Consider the following 5099-nt stretch of genomic DNA (forward strand, 5'->3'; position numbering starts at 1 on the left):
AGCAGGAAACTAAAAACTGATTGCTTCATATAAGACAAGATCTGCACACAGACCCAAGAGAAGGTGTGTGACCTTGCTCTCAAGTTACTTCTGACTGGTTATTAAAGATGACAGCAAACAATAGCTGGGCAGTAGCTGGGCAGAAAAGACATAGACAGGGTTTAGTGATACTGAACTTGGGGTCAGAGGAGAACCATAAGGAGGAGAAGATAGTACACAGAGAAAAAGCAGCCTTAAGTTAGGTAAATAATAAATAATGGCCATGTGGGGTGACTAAGTGGANTTAAGTATGGCCCAGATGAAATGAGGCAAAATTATATGACAAAATTACTGGCTGGGAAATAGACATGATAGCATAGAGGATAGATATCAGCCAATATTTTGTATTAAGGTTTAGTGCAAATACAAAAGTGGTGTGTGTATTACCTGGAAAAGAAATGGCCAAAGCTGCAGAGCAAACCCTGGTTTAGGGCTGCATTTTTCTACAATACCTTAGATATTCTATCACCATAACAAAAAGGCACTAATACTCACACCTGAATGAGTTATTTCATGGACTTAAAGTGAACTGTGAATTCTAAACCAGTTGTATTATCAATGAACCTCATAGGGCTTTTTTTTTTTTTTTTTTTTTTGAGTTCTTTAAAGTCCTAAAAGATTTTTGTGACATGCAAACTTTAACTGATTTAGTACATGCTAAAGGTTTTACTCTCGCATACAGATACTGTGATGTACAAAACATTTCCACAGTGGCTCCATTTACAGGGATACACTGCAGCATGGATTTTTCTCAAGAAAAAAAAATGACTGCTGCACACACAAGCTTTACCATATTCTTTATTTTTATCATGTTTCGTACAAGTCTGAAAGCCCTGTGTTACCACATTATTCACACAGAGTTTCTCTGTCCAATGTGTCTTTTATGTATTCTGAGATATAGTATGTGCCCTTTCATGTATTCAAAGATAACTGTCATATGCAAAGGTTTACCACATTGTGTATATTTATACCGTCTCTCTCTTTCTCTCTGTCCATCTCTCTCTCCAGTTGTGCCCCTTGTTGCATTAGGAGATAACTTCGCATGGCATAGGCTTTACCACACTGCTTATAATCAGAAGGATGCTTGCCAATACAAATATGTTCATGACGATTAAGACTATGGCCACATTCACAGTCTTTCTCTTCAGTATATTCATTTATACATTCAGAAATGATGGCATTGTAAAAAGGTTTTCTCACATCCATTTCCTTCATAGCTTTTCTCTCCAGTATGGATTCTTTCATTCATTTGAAGATGACCATGTTTTGAAAAGACTTTCACACACTGATTATACTTGTAAGGCTTCTCTCTAGTATGTCTTCTTTTATGAATTTGTAGATTATAATGGTGGGAAAAGACTTTGTCACATTCATTACATTTGTAAGATTTCACTCCCGTATGAATTCTTCTGTGTGATTGGAGGTTACGAGGTTGGGAAAAGGCTTTGTCACACTGATTACATTTGTAGGGTTTATCTCCTGTTTATCTTCTTCTATGAATTTGAAGATTACTGTGTTGTGAAAAGGCTTTGTGACATCGATTACATTTGTAAGGCTTCTATCTGGTATGTGTTATTTTATAATTTGAGGTAAAAGTGTTTTGAAAAGGTTTTATCACATTCATTACATTTGAAGAGTTTCTCTCCGGTATGTGTTCTTCTATGAGTTTGGAGATAACGGTATTGGATAAAGGTTTTATCACATTCATTGCATTTGAAGTATGTGTTCTTCTATGAGTGCGGAGGCTACCATATTGGGAAAAGGCTTCATCACAGTCATTACATTTGTAGGGTTTTTCTCCAGCATGTAATCTTTTTTTTTTTTTTTTTTTTTTTTTTGGTATTTCAAGACAAGGTTTCTCTGTATATCCCTGGCTGTCCTAGAACTCACTTTGTAGACCAGGCTGGCCTCGAACTCAGAAATTCGCCTGCCTCTGCCTCCCAAATGCTGGGATAAACCACGCCCGGCTATGTATTCTTATATGTGTTTGGAGACTATGTTTCTGGGAAAAGGCTTTACCACATTCAGTACATTTAAAGGGTTTCTCTCCAGTATGTGTTCTTCTATGAGACTGGAGGCTACCGTATTGAGAAAAGGCTTTATCACATTGATTACATTTGTAGGGTTTCTCTCCGGTATGTGTTCTTCTATGAATGTGGAGATTACCATATTGGGAAAAGGCTTTATCACATTGATTACATTTGTAGGGTTTCTCTCCTGTATGTGATCTTCTATGAATTTGGAGTTTATTGTATTGGGGAAAGGCTTTATCACATTGATTACATTTGTAGGGTTTCTCTCCGATATGTGTTCTTCTATGAATTTGGAGATCACTGTGTTGTGAAAAGGCTTTGTCACATTTATTACATTTGTAAAGCTTCTCTCTAGTATGGGTTCTTTTATGACTTTGGAGGCTACCGTACTGGAAAAAGGCTTTATCACATTGATTACATTTGTAGGGTTTTTCTCCAATATGCATTCTTATATGTGTTTGGAGACTATATTTATGGGAAAAGGCTTTATCACATTCATTACATTTGTAAAGCTTCTCTCCAGTATGTGTTCTTCTATGAATTTGGAGGCTACCATATTGAAAAAAGGCTTTATCACATTGATTACATATGTAGGGTTTTTCTCCAGTATGTATTCTTATATGTGTTTGGAGACTATATTTATGGGAAAAGGCTTTATCACATTCATTACATTTGAAGGGTTTCTCTCCAGTATGTGTTCTTCTATGATGGTGGAGGCTACCATATTGGGAAAAGGCTTTATCGCATTCACTACATTTGTAGGGTTTTTCTCCAGTATGTATTGTTGTATGTATTTGGAGACTACGTTTCTCAGAAAAGGCTTTATCACATTCATAACATTTGAAGGGTTTCTCTCCGGTATGTGTTCTTCTATGAATGTGGAGATGACCGTATTGGGAAAAGGCTTTATCACAGTGATTACATTTGTAGGGTTTTTCTCCAGTATGTATTCTTATATGTGTTTGGAGACTACGTTTCTCAGAATAGGCTTTATCACATTCATTGCATTTGTAGGGTTTCTCTCCAGTATGAATTCTTTCATGCCCTTTAAGATGACTGGGCGTTGCAAATCCTTTACCACATTGACTACATTCATAGGGTTTCTGTCTAGTTTGTGTTCTTTTATGTATTTGGAGACTTGTATAAGGTAAAAAGTCTTCAACACACTGAATAACTTCAGACGGGATCTTTTCTGTATGAATCATTCCATGCCTTTGGGCATGACTGTCAGCATGTAAAGCAAAGGCTTTACCACACTGAGTATATTCAGAAGGTTTCTCTGCACTCTGACTCCTTTCACGCCTGAGAAAAGAATTGGCACATGTGAAAGCTTTACCCCACACATGAATACTTTCTTCCTTTTCTGTCTGTCTGTTATTTTGTTTACTTATTATATGTAAGTACACTGTAGCTTTCCTGTCTTCTGACACTCCAGAAGAGGGAGTCAGATGTCATTAAGGATAGTTGTGAGCCACCATGTGGTTGCTGAGATTTGAACTCAGGACCTTCAGAAGGTTAGTTGGTGCTCTTAACTGCTGAGCCATCTCTGAAGTCCCAGAATTTTATCTCTAGGATTTAATGTTACTATTTGTCTAAATATAAAGAGGAATCAGACCTTTTATAACTTTGCTTACATTCATGCTTTCCCCTTCATTACGGGTTGTTTTTCATGGTCAGAGACACCTGAGAAGGTATGAACATTTATTACATGGCTCAGATTTACATATTCTTTTTCTATAAGTTTGTTTCCATAGTTGAAGAAAAGTGGAGGAATTCAGAGCTTTAACGCACTAAGTGTATTCCAACTTTTACTATACTGTGGGTCATACTATATTTGCAAAGTGAACCAGGAGAAATGGGAGCATTTCTACATCCCTAGTATTCAAGAGAATTTTCTCCAGAATGAGGCTGCTGATGTATTGCCAACGAACTTGGAAATGTAATTAACTGTTAACTTGTATTATGTTCAAAAAGTCTACTCTATGACTGCAAGCCAGTATATATCTTCTAATAGTTATACGAGAGAGAGGGAAAGAGAGTGAAAGACAGACAGTTTTTGGAATTACTGTTTGGTATACATGATGTATAGCCATTATAAAATATTATATACTCATGAAAGAAATATCAATAAATAAAATGTTGAACTTTGCATTCACAAGGTTTGACTCATTGTTCTCATAGACATGTGAAATATGGATTAAGGTTACTGCAAAACCTCCTATTTACCTCCCAAATGCTGCCCTTCCAACTAAACTTAGCACCAACACTGGTAATAAGTGAGGACAACCAGCTTAAATATAGACTATTTGCTTCTTAGAAGCTTTTGGACATATATTTGTCAACTATTCAATTTGTGTAGCTTTTCCAAAGTAAGCAGAAACAGACTGCCAGTTATACTGGGTAGCGCTAATAGGGCTATGTTTCAAATGGGGATATACACTAAGGCATTGTTTCCTTTTCCTCTTTCTCAAAGAAAGGCCTTGCAAAAAATCAGATACAGGGCATTAAAGATGATGGTTTCTTTGGAATGTAACAATCATCAATACACTTAAAGCTGTGCTAATTTACACTGTTCCTTTTCTTATCAATTTTCAGCTCACATTAACATATCTTTAGAGGCAGATTTGTATGAGCTTGCACATGAAAATTACCTTCTGTGTCTTCTAGAACTTTGACAATGTTCTTCAATATTTTGGACTTCCCAATTAAAGCCTAAAACAGAAAATGTATGCCTTGAAATTTAGCAAAATGTAAGTTACTATCTTCAGTGAACCTTATAGTCATGCATGATTTATTCACTAAATCCTTCCTTCATTTTAATTGAAACTACCGAAGCGCATTAAAAGAAAAAACTGTTTTCTTGAATTTTAAATCAGGAAAGGGAATTCACAAATTTACCTATAGCACCGAGGTTCCTGTAGGTCTCCAACATGACATCTTTGTAGAGCTTCTTCTGAGAAGGATCCAGCAGAGCCCACTCCTCTTGAGTGAAGTTCACATGCACATCCTCATAAGTCACTGCATTCT

General features: G+C 36.3%; 1 pseudogene; it reads right to left on the bottom strand.

The window, feature by feature from the left end:
* Positions 1-819: 819 nt before the first annotated feature.
* LOC110314983 overlaps positions 820-5099 on the bottom strand; it is a 22686-nt pseudogene continuing 18406 nt past the window's right edge.

The sequence above is a fragment of the Mus pahari genome, unplaced genomic scaffold, assembly GCF_900095145.1.
Source record: "Mus pahari unplaced genomic scaffold, PAHARI_EIJ_v1.1 scaffold_5705_1, whole genome shotgun sequence".
Lineage (NCBI taxonomy): Eukaryota > Metazoa > Chordata > Mammalia > Rodentia > Muridae > Mus > Mus pahari.